Source organism: Corella eumyota, chromosome 2 (assembly GCF_963082875.1).
Source record: "Corella eumyota chromosome 2, kaCorEumy4.1, whole genome shotgun sequence".
NCBI lineage: Eukaryota > Metazoa > Chordata > Ascidiacea > Phlebobranchia > Corellidae > Corella > Corella eumyota.
This window is the reverse complement of record NC_137491.1, coordinates 16,172,428-16,188,069: the sequence shown is the minus strand read 5'-3', so window position 1 is coordinate 16,188,069 and position 15,642 is coordinate 16,172,428.

Genomic DNA, 15,642 nt, shown 5'->3' with positions numbered 1-15,642 from the left:
AAATATATTTTTACTAAGGCAGTATTCAAATAGTAGAAATGTTAACATTAGTACCGCTAGTTGATAGCCCTATGGGTTGCATTTTTATTCGTTGGCGTTACTATTAAAATGTTTTTTAAAATAAAAAATATTTGCAGTCTTTTTCGGCATATATGTTAATATTGTACACTAGGCTACATATAGACTTTTTAATTTGTACATCGTATGTCATAATGATTTAAAAAAATTTTAAGATACCTAATGTCCTTACCTAATAATCCCTGAGATACATTATAAAGTGTATCAACCCCAGTAAATTGAAAGGCCAGCACAAAGTTGTCCGCTGTTACAGATACTGCTACCGTGGATGGAAAAGTTGCTGCAAACCTGCCTTCATCTTCTGTCAATGACACGCCATCAATATTTGTTCCAGCTAAAATTTAAAACAACAATTTTTTTATTTAAAGCATGGCATGGTACTTACTTTATGTATAAACTAACATAGCAAAAAATTCTGGGTGTTCAAATGCAAATCCTTATTTTATTAAAATTTTTATATATCCTTATATTTGATGTGGGAAGGTTGACTTTACGACCTAAACATAGAGTAACATCAGTTACCCTGACCTAGTTTTAAATTGCCTTTGGTAGTTTGGAACATCTGGATATTATAGATTATAATTGTCCAATAATAAAGCTGCAAATTAATATTGGCTTAGCAGTAGTCTATACCATTTATAGGGCCTTACTCAATGGCGCTACAGCACAAAAGCAGGGGGATTTCTACCCAGGACCTTAGGTAGTAAAGCCAAGTTTTTTGATTACTACATCACGCTGCCCGTTTTTAGGTATAAACTGTTATTTTTTTTCTATTTTGACAAATCTGTATTTGTTAATATCATTGGCTACAACAAATTTATTTTTTTATTCTTACTTTCATTTAATGTAGTTTGAACTCCATCAACTTTAGTAATCACACCATTGCCAGTTGCATTTTTAAAGTCAATAGAAAATTCTACCTATAGCCATTTAACAAAGATTAGCATTTACAACAACACCTAACCATTAAAAACAATAATCCTTTTTTAATGAGTCTTACTGTTACTGAATTTGATGTTAAATCCTTAGCTGCAAAAGCGACAAAAACAGTGGCATCAGAATCACTGTCATCTTCTTTTTTTGCTTTCTTTGTACGTGCTTGCAATGAAAACTCGCCAGGTGCATAAACAAGATGAAATTCGCCAAGACCATTAAACGTGTATTGAACACCGTCAATTGTTACAATATGTGGATCACCAAAGGTCCAGGCTAAATAAATTTTTTTACAATATTAAGTAAAATAATAGACAAGTTTAGGGTTAGTATTATTAGGAATATCAAAAAAATTGTATTATTGTGTTTGGTTAAGTTGATTGGTATTAAATTTAAAAGCACAGATATCATTAAATTTTGTAATTTAAACTTTAATTTGATCACATAATATTTTTGATATTAATTCAATATAAAAAACAGTGCTATAGAATTTAGACCCCCAGCAAAATAAGTTTTCAAAAGAGAAGAAAGATTTACAAATAAATTAATGAATAAACAATACCTGGTCGTCTTGGCACATAATTTTCGCAAGTGGGTGAAGGTCGGAATTGTGTGTAGAACCCACAATGAACTGGTGACTGACTTTCAACACAACATTCTCGTCTTGGAATCAAATCATATTCTAACAATATCAAACATTTAATTAGATTAAATAAAATACAAAATAACACACTTTAATTTGATTAAGTGACATAAAGTAACTGGCAGCATGGTGTAGTGGTAAGAACACAAAACCCCAGTGATCTCATGCTGTAGCGCCCTTGAGTAAGGTGCTATAATCGGTAAAAACTTCTTTTGACCCAATACTTAATTAGCAGTTTAATTATCGGGCAATTATGATCTATTATATCTCAAACTCAACTTGAGACAAGGTCGGGGTAACAAACTGATGTTACTCTAAGTTTAGGTCGTGCACTCGACCCTTCCACATTGAGAATATATATATATATAAAAAATAGGGTAATTTTTGATCTGATTACTGAAGTGCCTTTGTCAGTTTTAAGAGTAATTGTTTGATGATAAACCTAGCAATTGTGTTTTTAATCAACAGGGTTGAAAGTCATTCAAAGCATCTTACTATACAAAATATTCCTAAAAACGATTTAGTGACCCACCTAATGAAGCATTGTATTGCGCATTGAATCTTTCTCTATCTCTAGAAAAAATAAAACTCCATCTATCATCCCTTTCTATAATGGGAATTTGTTTTCTTTCCATGCGGCTTCCGAATGGACCCTGAATTAGTCCCCCACTCCACCAAAATCCCCACCAAGGGGAAAACCCAAATCCGCCATTGCCATAGCAACAGCGTGGCCCGTTGTCTGTTCTTAGCTGAAAGCAGTGGCCTTGTATGGCTGCAAATAAAGTTTTTTGTTAAATTGAAATTCAAATGCTTTTTTTAAATGATTTTTTAACCAAAATAACTTGTCAATCTTTAATTTAAAACATGAATTTAGTTTTTGTTTAAAATGTTTCTATCACCTTCTTCATATCTCCATTCTTCAGTGCTTGCTGAGTTAAACCAGCCAGGATACCAATGACTATAGTAAACCTCTGATATATAGAGATAGTAATCAACCGATGTTATAAATCGGCGGTCCATAATAGCTTGAATAGGAGTACATGGGCAAGGCTCATCAGACATATCTGTCCATGGGTTATTTTCTTCATTAAGGGCCCATTTAACACATGATGCTCTGGCCTTTGTGATTTGAGTGGCACTAAGTTTCGGTGTTATGTTGAAGATGTATTGCCCATTTTTAGTTCCTTTAATAAAAAAGTTATAAATTATTTTAAAAGTGTGTTTAAAATTTTATAAGGTTATACATTTTTTTAATTTGTTTGTCCTTTTTGTCATCACATTTTTAGGTTGGCCATTACATTAACTGCCAGCTTTACAGGCACCATTTAAACCCATTTGTCAAATATGGTTGCAAAATATTTGCCCAAGCACAACAAACACCATTTTTTTTAATTTGTAGGTCTTTAAGTGTAACATATATATTTATATGTTGGGCCTTAAATGAAATATTTATGATGCTTTCAATTTATATATATAGATTTTCTTAGAAAATTGGTGTATTAGAAATTATGTTATTACCGCCTGTTTGTGGTCTATGATCTGGTCTGTAATCTCCCTGCACTTCTACATATTCCAACTCAGCCGCGTTAGTGTACCCAATTAAACCTGTATTTCCCCAATACCATCTCCTGTTTAGGTTCCACAACATTTCATCCTCTTTGTAGTTAAAAAGCAAATATGTCTCTTGAAAATCTGTGGCAATAACCGCTTGGAATGTGCTTGGCTAAATAGGAAATACAAATTTTTCAATTACTTTTTACTATTGGGTTGGGCAGTAATTAATGTTGCAACTTAGAGTTGTATATTTTTTACAACTGTGGGCTTGGCATATTTAATACTTTATAGCTTGAATTAGATTGGTAGCACAATATACATTAAAATCAAATATAGAAGTTCAACAGATTTTAAATAATAACTTTTGTTCTGTTGTATTTACCTATCGCACCTAAATATTTTAAATTGAATAACTTCTATTTTACAATTTCAAAGTGAAAGTAGTTAAATAAAACAAATTTCGTTTGAAATTCTGTGAAATGTTATTTGTTATAGTTATGGAAATATTTTAAATTAAACAAAATTTAACATGTTTGAAGGGCAAATTCACTTACATATTGTCGATTATAACGTTCATAATACATCACCACTTCGCTCCAAGTTACTTTTAATACATATAAAGCTGTGAAGTTTTTATTTTCTTCAAACTCACTAATTCTTTTCTCAACTTCAGAAACTATTTTTTCACTGGAATTGGTCAGGGTATAATCTACTTTATTGTATACCTGAATAAATGTTTATTGTTAAATTATGGACAGTAAATGCTGTGCTTTTTATCTATGAAATAGGGTTATTCGATAATGGTTTAATGTATGTGTTTAATTCATATACTTAAGTAACTGTTGTATTATTAAAATTTAATATATATGTTTAATTTTTGGCATAAACTTACGATGTATTAGAGTGATTTAATTTTGATGCATTAATGCATTGGCACTAATCTATGCTAAATTTAAAGTTGAGGGCATGTGTTTAATTATTGGGCATAACCACAAGCCTTTTTTATTATAGGGATACACATTTTGTGTTTTACTTTGAATTACTTACCTGGTAATATACTCTGCCATTATTAGAATACCATGGATGGAAGTCATCCCAGAAAGGTGCTATCATGGGCACTCTAAAACTTCCAAACCCATTGTTCCATGAAGGTCTGTACAAATATCTTACAAACCATGATCCAGGCCCAAGCGAAATTATCCCATTGGATATAACATGCATTTCTTTATAATTTTTGTTTCCGAAGGGTAATCCAAAACGTGGTATACTTAAATAAAATCAAAAAGTAATCAAAAAAAAATTTTAACTGAAACTATAATATTTTATGTATATATATTTAATTTTATATTTTTAAATTTAATTTTATCAGCAGCAGTGTCAATTTTAATAGTTTTTTTTATTAAACTAAAAAATAAGTAAATGTGATTAGTATAGCAAGTAATCATATCAAATCCCTTATTGTTACTGCATATTTATATATCATATGTCAAATCTGTTTAAATTTTGAGCTACAAAGCATACATTATAGGTGGGGAGGCTACATCATCCCCAACAGCAAGCAAATCATCCCCTATATCTTCATCTGTTCCATATGGAAGAAGTCTTATTTCATAACATTTCACTCTACCATCCCCTCTGTATTATAAATGTTAAAAAAAATATTTTCTAAAGTTTAGTCTTTGTATTAGTTGAAAAAAAAACGCATGCAGCAACATTGAGAACCAATTGGTTTATTACGTTTATATTGAAATATTGTTACGTAAATTACATTTGAGCTACCTACAAACACTAAGCCCAATTTAAAAATGTATGGCTTTGGAATTATTAATTTAATAAGTAAAAAATGTCTAAAAAGAATATAACAGCAATTACCTATAATTTTCATTACAAGGACATTTGTAGCCACCATATATATTTTCACATGTTGATTTTCCAACGCATTTATCGGTTTGTAACATACACTCATCAACGTCTTCTGTGCACCTTTGGCCTAATTTAAAGTCAAAAAAAGCCTTAACCAAAATATATATATCTTATCCTAAGAGGTAATTTCATAAAAAAATATTTAAGCTTTACCTTTAAATTGTGGTGCACAAGTACATGTAAAGTTTCCTAAGTTGTCTTCGCAAGTCCCACGATTTTTACACGGGGCAGAGAGGCAAGGTGAAACGTAGTTTTCGCAAAAAAATCCAGAAAAATTTGGTGGACAAATGCAACCAGTTTCTAGAAAATCTGAAGTACAACTACCTCCCTTTTGACATGGATTTACAGAGCAAAAGTCCGAATCTATATTAATGAAAACAAACAATGTTTTTTTTATAGATTAAAATAATTAACTACTCCGTTTTAAATAAATTTAATAATAAAAACTTGTTATGCCTTGGAAAGAGATTATTTTAATTTTAATGCACTCTGAAAAAATAATATTTTTAAAACGTTAAATTGACTACTAATAAATACTAAATCAATTTGACTTTAACAAAATATACCATGACATTTTCCATTTTGATAATATCCACTTCTACAAAAACATCTATAAAAGCCTGGTCTGTTGTCACAAACTGAGTTGGTGGGACATGGATTTTCTAAGCACTCATTGATATCCGTGCAACGTTTTGGATCGTTCGATTTTTCAAACCCATCAAGACAAGCACAAATTTGCTCAAAGTTATCATTTAAAATACAAACAGCGCGGTTACAAGATCTCGTGCATTGAACTAAATGTAAATAATGTAATTTATTTTTAATTTGACGCAAGGATCATGTGTTTTTACGACCTAGAAATTACTAACTTATTACATTTACGGTCCGCGGCTAATTTCTCAATACTTTGGCGCTTTGAAAAAAAAACTCTTCGTGCGTGCACTCTTTATTTAACCTAACTAAGTTCTAAAATCCTAATGGTAGGTTATAAATTTTTTATCGCGATACGTGTTGCATATTGTTTTTATTACTTTTACAATTCTGAAATTTTTGATAGACCATATAAGCAATGATCATACAATCATTTATAATTTTAACTAGTTTTGGTTTGTTTATAACACCAAATCAAATCAATTTATATATACAGAAACATAATTTAAATTATAATTTTTTTGACATTTAACTAACTAACCTGTTTTAATAACCAATGTAAAGGTTGCATTGGAAAACATTTCATTTAAAACAACGTTGTATGTTTTGTGTGGCTGTAAACCCGTTACTAGAATATCTTTGGGAAAATCAATACAATCCGCTAAAAAACTTCTGGAATCAATTAAAATTTCCAGTGAACAGTCAAAACTATAAACTCTTTCAAACTTAAGCAGAATTGCATTCTGCCCAGAATTGTATGAAATGCCTGTAAAAATAAATGCAGGTGTTTAAGTTAAATAAATGCGCCTTGCAAAAAAAACACAAATTAAAATTGTTGTACTTTTGAAAAGTGCATCAACTAAAGTTTCGTTAAGGTTGGGCGGTGTCGTAGTTGTTTGTTGAAGAGTTGTTGATGCAATATTGGATGACAGAATTGTGGTCGGTGTTTCTGCGCGAGTTGTATGAACAGCTGTTTGTGCAGAAGTTGTTTCTGTGGAAGTTGTATAAACAGTTGTTTGTGCAGCAGTTGTTTCTGTGGAAGTTGTATGAACAGTTGTTTGTGCAGCAGTTGTTTCTATACGTGTTGCAGTAGTATATGATTCTGTAGCACTGACTGGTAATGTTGCGTCTGTAAAGCCGCTACCACCATCTCCAGAAATCGTGGTTTCGTTATCTAAACGCACCAAACAGTTAGACAGCGTAACAAGATAAAAATTTGTTAAGATATAATAATAATATAGTACACGATGTAGGCTATTTTTTAATAAAGTTATTACGTTAGGCTAGATCACGAGTAACTCACTTACCGGATTGTGATTTGACTTTAATAACAAGAAACAGTAAGGCAATTGAGAATAGCCAGATATTCCTATTTACGAACATGCTTTACTAAAATGTATTGCTAAAAATGTAATTAAAACAAATAATATAACTAACTAAAAAATCCATATATATCTTATTTTCTCAATTGATCGAATAAAACTAGGCGACCATAAATACATAATATATTCGGTTATAGACCCTTATATAAAAAATGTTTCACCACAACCTTGTTTTCTTTTGTATGAGGAATTAAACCTAGCCTTTATTTTCCGCAATTTAACTTAAGCCCAAGTACTTATACTGAAATATTCTGCGTATTAACATAGTGTGTGTAAAAATTCCCTTTGCATGAGTGTTTAGAAACTTTCTTTTGTTTGTGAAAACTCTATTCACAATATTTAAATAAAAAATTCAAAAAACGTTTTTTATTGAAGTTATCGGCCTCATAAAGAATGATCTTTTGTGTAAATTTATAGGTTTTCCCATAATGTATGAAAATCTTTATCAATGTCGTATAGGTAATAGACATTCTTTTTTGCCTTATTTGCGTAGCATAGAACAGTGGCTTGAGGAATTTTATTCAAAATTACTTTCGCTATTTACTTTTGGTGTTTTACTGACGCAAAACCGTTTAATATGCATATTAAAATTCAGTGACGTTCACGAAGTTAAATTGCGTAAAACCTGTAGATATTAAACTTGAATTTATTTTAAAATTATTTTTCTGGCCTTATTTTTGCATAATAAATATCGCAAACAAATTCAGAAAATAAAAACAACATATATTTTTGTATTTTATTTTAAATATATATACATATAACATATATACACATCGCGAATAAAAAATACGATAATATAGAACATACGGACAGGACGAGCACATACGAATACAATTAATATACGGGCAACACAAAAATAAAAAATGAAAATGTCCATTCAAAACAACGTTGTTGTTTTTTTTTCGTTGTAGACACAGTTTGTTCTACATTTCGGCAATCATTATAGGTGGCGCTGGCACCAATGGTTGCTCTGGCAGCATTTCGGCTTCTCCAAGAAAGGCACTGGCAGCATTTTGCTGTTTTTCCTTCATCTAAAATCAAATAAATAATATTATTGTTATGTATCAAACTGGTTTTTGAATTTATTGAAACTTGTGAGTCTAAAGAAAGTTTAACTAGAAACAAAAACTTTATTTTAAATGAACAGGTTATATTTTTAAGTAATTTTATTAACAAATAAGTTGAGTATTACTATAATTGTGTTAAAATCAATGTTTTTTTTACCTGGAATTGCATGTTGGAATTAAAATTTTTATTAAATTCCTCCTCTTTGCTGTCTTTTATGACCGATTCTACCAACTTTTTTACAGTAAATTTCAACTGCAACTCTTGTATCTAAAAAAAAGTTAAAATTTATTTAATCTGAAATGCAAAGATGTTAAATTTAAGAATTTAACAAAATATTTTAATTTTAAATATATGGTAAGCATACCTCAAGACCTCGGTTTTTGCTCAAATTCTCAGCAAATGTCTTTTTGCAATCTTTTAAAAGATTTTTCACAAATTTTTTTGCAGTAATCTGATATCGAATTTTTTGTGTCTAAAAATAATAAATGTAATTTTGTTAAGCTAGTTTTAAACAAGTCTTTGAAATGATTAAGTATTTAATCAGGCAATAACCGGACTGTGTTTTGTAATTATTTCGGTTTTTACCTCAAATTGCTTAGTAGCAATTTTATTCCTAGCGAATTCTTCGTTTTCGCTGTCCTTGATCACAGATGCCACAAGTTTTTTAGCGGTAAAAGCCAATTGCATTTTTCGTATCTTAAAAAAATATACAAATTAATTCAGTCGGAATACAAAGATGTTAAATTTAAGATTTTGAATATATGCAATGCTTACCTCGATACTCTTGTTTCTGCTGTGATTTTTAGCAAATGTCTTTTTGCAATCTGCTAAAAGATGTTCCACATAATTTTTCGCAATATTTTTGTATTGCATTTCTTGCACCTAAAAAAAAATATTTTGTTATGTGTTAGCAAGTCCTCTGTTTTTTTTGATTATTAAATTAAACAATAAATGTAATACAAATTAGTTAGGTTTAAGAGCTAGATAATTGCAGTTTTTACCTTGAGTTGCTGAACAGCAATTTTATTCTTAGCGAATTCTTCGTTTTCGCTGTCCTTGATAACAGTTTCCACAAGTTTTTTAGCGGTAAAATTCAATTGCATTTTTCGTATCTAAAAAAATATACAAATAAATTTAATCTGGAATTCATAGATGTTAAATTTAAGATTTTAAACATGTGTTATGCATACCTCCAGACGCTTGTTTGCAGTCAGATTCTTTGCAAATGCCTTTTTGCAATCTGCTAAAAGATGTTCCACATAATTTTTCGCAATAAATTTGTATTGCATTTCTTGCACCTAAAAATAAAAAAATAATTTTGTTATGTTAGCAATTTTTTTTTTAATTATTTAATTAAACAATAAATGTAATACATCTTAGTTAGGTTTAAGAGCTAGATAATTGCAGTTTTTACCTTGAGTTGCTGAACAGCAATTTTATTCTTAGCGAATTCTTCGTTTTCGCTGTCCTTGATAACAGTTTCCACAAGATTTTTAGCGGTAAAATTCAATTGCATTTTTCGTATCTAAAAAAATATACAAATAAATTTATTCTGGAATGCAAAGATATTAAATTTAAGATTTTGAATATATGCAATGCTTACCTCGATACTCTTGTTTCTGCTGTGATTTTTAGCAAATGCCTTTTTGCAATCTGCTAAAAGATGTTCCACATAATTTTTCGCAATAAATTTGTATTGCATTTCTTGCACCTAAAAATAAAAAAATAATTTTGTTATGTTAGCAATTTTTTTTTTAATTATTTAATTAAACAATAAATGTAATACATCTTAGTTAGGTTTAAGAGCTAGATAATTGCAGTTTTTACCTTGAGTTGCTGAACAGCAATTTTATTCTTAGCGAATTCTTCGTTTTCGCTGTCCTTGATAACAGTTTCCACAAGATTTTTAGCGGTAAAATTCAATTGCATTTTTCGTATCTAAAAAAATATACAAATAAATTTAATCTTGAATGCATAGATGTTAAATTTAAGATTTTAAATATGTGTTATGCATACCTCCAGACGCTTGTTTGCAGTCAGATTCTTTGCAAATGCCTTTTTGCAATCTTCTAAAAGATGGTCCACATAATTTTTCGCAATATTTTTGTACCGCATTTCTTGCATCTGAAGAAAAAAAAATCAATTTTGATAAAGTGGTTTTATCCAAGTCTTAAAATTAATCAATTAAGCAATAGATAAACTGCTTTGGTTAAGTTCAAGAATGTAAGTATTTTAGTTTTTACCTCAAGTTGCTTAACAGCATTTTTATTTTCAGCGAATTCTTCTTCTTCACTATTCTTTATGATAGATTTTACGAAACTTTTTACAGTAAAGTCAATCTGTATCTTTTGTTTCTAAAAACAATTAATTTAATCAGTAATAAATTCAAACTTAAGGGGTGGTTTATTATATTTTATTACGTTACCTGGTTTTACATAATTATTTAGAATAGGCCTTAATTATTTTTTTTGACTAAATGTTATTACACAACAATGTATAATATAACTAACCTTTGCTCCAACATGCTTTTTCTTGGCACCCGTTTTGTTTTTAATCATTTTTCTTTTCTGTAATAAATGGTTATATATAAGCATATAAAACTTGTAGCAAAATTACGATAAAATTTAGGTTTTTATTAATTACCTCGAATCGCTCATACGCGATTTGATGCTCAGTGTATTCTTCTTCTTCACTATTCTGTATTACTGATTCCACGAGTTTTCTAGCGGTAAGGTTGGATTGCATCCGATTTTCAGCAATTTTGCTTTTGCTGCCGCTTATTACAGATCCCACAATTTCTTTTGCAAGTTTCTTGTATTCCATCTCCAAAATCTACAAAATAATGAAAAAAAAAAAAAAACTTAACGATAATTAAAGCATAACCTTAGCTAGTACAAGAGTTGGGGTTATAGTTATCGTTAAGTTATGGTATTTTAGCTTATATTAGCCTAATAAAAAAAAGAAAAGTGTTATTGAAAAGTTATATTTAAAGACTAGTTAACGTATTAAAGTGGCCTGTGGAAACTTACTTTAAGTTGCTTAAGTTTGTATTGAGCAACCGTTTTCTCTCTTATTATTTTCTCCTTCTAAAAAAGGAGTACATTTTGTTAAATATTATTTTGAGAATAAATAATCTACTTAAAAACTTAGAAATTTTGCTATAAAAGTCTGCATGAATTGTGTCAACTTGGGAAGATTTTTTACCTCGAGTTGCTTCTTTTCTGCGAGCTGAATTTTCAGCAATCTTTTTTGGGAATCTATTTTGAAAGAATTCATAAAATTCTTGGCAACAGTCTTGTACCGATTATCCATTAACTATAAATAAAACAAAAAATTAACATAAACGATTTGGGCCCATTTTAAAATAATTTTTGTGTAAAAAAATAACAAAAAACAACGTTTAAAATATACCTCGACTAAGACAAGTTCGTGTTGAGCAATCACCCTTTTTCTCATTATTTTTTCCTTCTAAAATGGAAACAAAAATGATGTTAAATTACTGTTAGATGACTATAAGTAAAGCTGTTATTGTGAACTAAAGATTGTATGCATTATTATTGTACCTCTTGTCGCTCTTTCACGATTACCTTTTCTTTCTTAATGCAATCCTTCAACAGGTTTGCCGCCAAATTTTGTGCGATAATGTTTATCTGCATTTCTCGCATCTAAAAAAAAAACACTATAACATTTAATAAGGCATAACCGACTGTTTAAATAATTAAACATTAATGTATTGCAATCGGGTTACATAATTCGTTATGATATATTATACAAAAAGTGGATTTTTTGTACCTTAATGCGCTCTTGCTGAAGATGATATTCAGCTACCTTTTTCTGACTATTTTTAGTAATGTTATCCAAGAATTGTTTGGCAACAGCCTTGTACCAACTATCCTGCATCTATAAATAACCAAGCAAACTAATAAGAACAAAAAAAAAATAAATGTTGCAATGCCATGACCGCACAGTGATAAATAATTTTTATATAAGGCAGTGAATAAAAACAACATGTAGATTGTTAGCCTACCTCAGCTAGGACAAGTTTGTATTGAGCAACAGTTTTCTCTCTCATTATTTTCTCCTTCTAAAAAGAAATAAATTTGGTTGAATATTATTTTAAATATATATAATCTATTTAAAAAACCTAGATATTTTGCTATAAAAATCTGCATAAATTGTGTCAATTTGGGGAGATTTTTCACCTCGAGTTGCTTCTTTTCTGCAAGCTGAATTTTCAGCAATCTTTTTTGGCAATCTATTTTGAAAGAATTCATAAAATTCTTGGCAACGGCCTTGTACCGGTTATCCATCAACTATAAATAAAACAAAAAATAAACGAAAATGACTTTAATTTGGGCTCATTTTAAACTAATTTTTGTGTAAAAAAAAACTACGTTTAAAATATACCTCGACTAAGACAAGGTCGTATTGAGCAATCGTTTTCTCTCTCATTATTTTCTCCTTCTAAAAAGAAATAAATTTGGTTGAATATTATTTTAAATATATATAATCTATTTAAAAAACCTAGATATTTTGCTATAAAAATCTGCATAAATTGTGTCAATTTGGGGAGATTTTTCACCTCGAGTTGCTTCTTTTCTGCAAGCTGAATTTTCAGCAATCTTTTTTGGCAATCTATTTTGAAAGAATTCATAAAATTCTTGGCAACGGCCTTGTACCGGTTATCCATCAACTATAAATAAAACAAAAAATAAACGAAAATGACTTTAATTTGGGCTCATTTTAAACTAATTTTTGTGTAAAAAAAAACTACGTTTAAAATATACCTCGACTAAGACAAGGTCGTATTGAGCAATCGTTTTCTCTCTCATTATTTTCTCCTTCTAAAAAGAAATAAATTTGGTTGAATATTATTTTAAATATATATAATCTATTTAAAAAACCTAGATATTTTGCATAAATTGTGTCAATTTGGGGAGATTTTTACCTCGAGTTGCATCTTTTCTGCGAGCTGAATTTTCAGCAATCTTTTTTGGCAATCTATTTTAAAAAGATTCATAAAATTCTTGGCAACGGCCTTGTACCGGTTATCCATCAACTGTAAATAAAAAAAAAAATAAACGAAAATGATTTTAATTTGGGCCCATTTTAAACTAATTTTTGTGTAAAAAAATAACAAAAAACAACGTTTAAAATATACCTCGACTAAGACAAGTTCGTGTTGAGCAATCACCCTTTTTCTCATTATTTTTTCCTTCTAAAATAGAAACAAAAATGATGTTGAATTACTGTTAGATTATAAGTAAAGCTGTTATTATGAACTAAAGATTGTATGCGTTATTATTTTACCTCTTGTCGCTCTTTCACGATTTCCTTTTCTTTCTTAATGCAGTCCTCCAACAGGTTTGCCGCCAAATTTTGTGCGATAATGTTTATCTGCATTTCTCGCATCTAAAGAAAAACACTATAGTATTTAATAAGGCATAACCAACTGTTTAAATAATTAAATATTAACAATGTATAACAATCGGGTTACATAAATCGTTATAATACATTATACAAAATGTGGAATTTTTTGTACCTTAATGCGCTCTTGCTGAAGATGATATTTAGCTACCTTTTTCTGACTATTTTTAACAATATTTTCCAAGAAATTTTTGGCAACAGCCTTGTACCATTTATCCTGCATCTAAAAATAACCCAACATATTAAAAAGTATCAAAAAAATCAATGTTGCAATGCCAGGACCACAGTCTTAAAGAATTTTTATATAAGGCAGTGAATAAAAACAACATGTAGATTGTTAGCCTACCTCAACTAGGACAAGATTGAATTGGGTAACAACTTCCTTTCTTTTCATATGCTCCTCCTAAATGAAAAGTCACTAGTACTGTATTTGCAACTTTTTTACATTGTTATTAAAAATATAAATGTTTTAATTGCATCGCAAGCTATTTAGTCATTGATTTTAAGGCATTTAAAGCTACAAACAAAAGTATTTTTAGGTCTATTCACAGAAAACAACATAAAATCTTGAGCAAGCTACTGTATTTGCGACAAATTTAAAAGTCGTATTGTTACCTCTAATTTCTCAAATTCATTCCAATCCTCAACAAATTGTTTTTCGGATTCTTCCATCACGAAGTTCAAGAAATTTTTAGCACTAGCCTCGTGCTGCATTTCCTGCATCTAAAGTAATTTTTTTATTGACCAATTGGTTTATTTTTCAGTAAACTGCTAACTATTTTACAACAAAGTCTTTAAAAATTATGTTTTTGATAACTTTGGCATAATAAACCAAAGTCGTATATTGGATTTAGTCGAACCATTTGAACGTGTATCGTGGGTGTGTCTAAGAAACTTCAAAAAAAAATAGCAGTAGGCCTACATGGTTTAAACACATAACAATATCATACCTCTACGCTTACTGAGCTTTCCTTGACTTCAAAAACCTCTACTGCCACTCTATTCAATGATCTTTTCTTGGTAAAACACGTGAATAACCCTCGTCTTTTCACCCGTTTAGTTGAACCGCCAACCGGTTCCTTGTAGTTGAAGTTGTAATTAGTAATGTTTAGTTATAGAAACGAAGGTATTTACACATTGTTTATTAATTTTTTTAAAACTTTTATTTACTATGCTGTTGAATATATTTAAACTTACCATCGACAACCTAAGCGGTTTCGGAATAATTTTCTCGGTTTGAGAACTAAAGTTCTTCAAACGTTTAACACCAACGTCTTTCTAATATTCACAAAAACGTAACAAAGTTGTTTAATTTAAACTGTTTAAATGAAAAAATACTAGTATTCGATTAAATATTTTGCATACAAACATCCTAACAGTAGGTATATAAACAAAAAACTTTATTGTAAGATATTGAACCAGTGTGAATTTATCGTCGTATACTTTTACGCTTGACCGATTTTATGTTCTTTCTTTAGCCAAGTATTGTCAGAGATAAGATATAAATTTAGCGTGTTAGTTTTATCTGTTTTAATCTAGTCTAATCCTATGTTTCTTTTTATGTACCTTGTGTAAATTAAGTATAAATGATAAACTGAATTACCAAGCCAACGAGATTTTACCATACCGATATATTGTTTAACTGGGCTTTGTCTTAAAATAGTTTGGTAAGCACGTGTTTTATAATGTTTTCAATACTGTTTATTTGAGTGTTTTATAATGTTTACTGTTATCTTAAGATAATTGTGTAGGGTATTTTGTATTATTAGTAGCTTATATATGTTTCTTTGTTTTAGAAACCGTATTTTTCACCGATCTGTGTGCACCGTTTTTCGTTATAAGAATTGTGTTGAAATTGTGTTGTCCTATTGTTGCGTCATATGAAGGGCTAACAATAATAAGTTCAAAGAAAGTTAAACTGGTGTGATTGATGTCTAAACGAGTTAATAACTATAACTAAGTCTGGTGTTGGTAATTGATTAT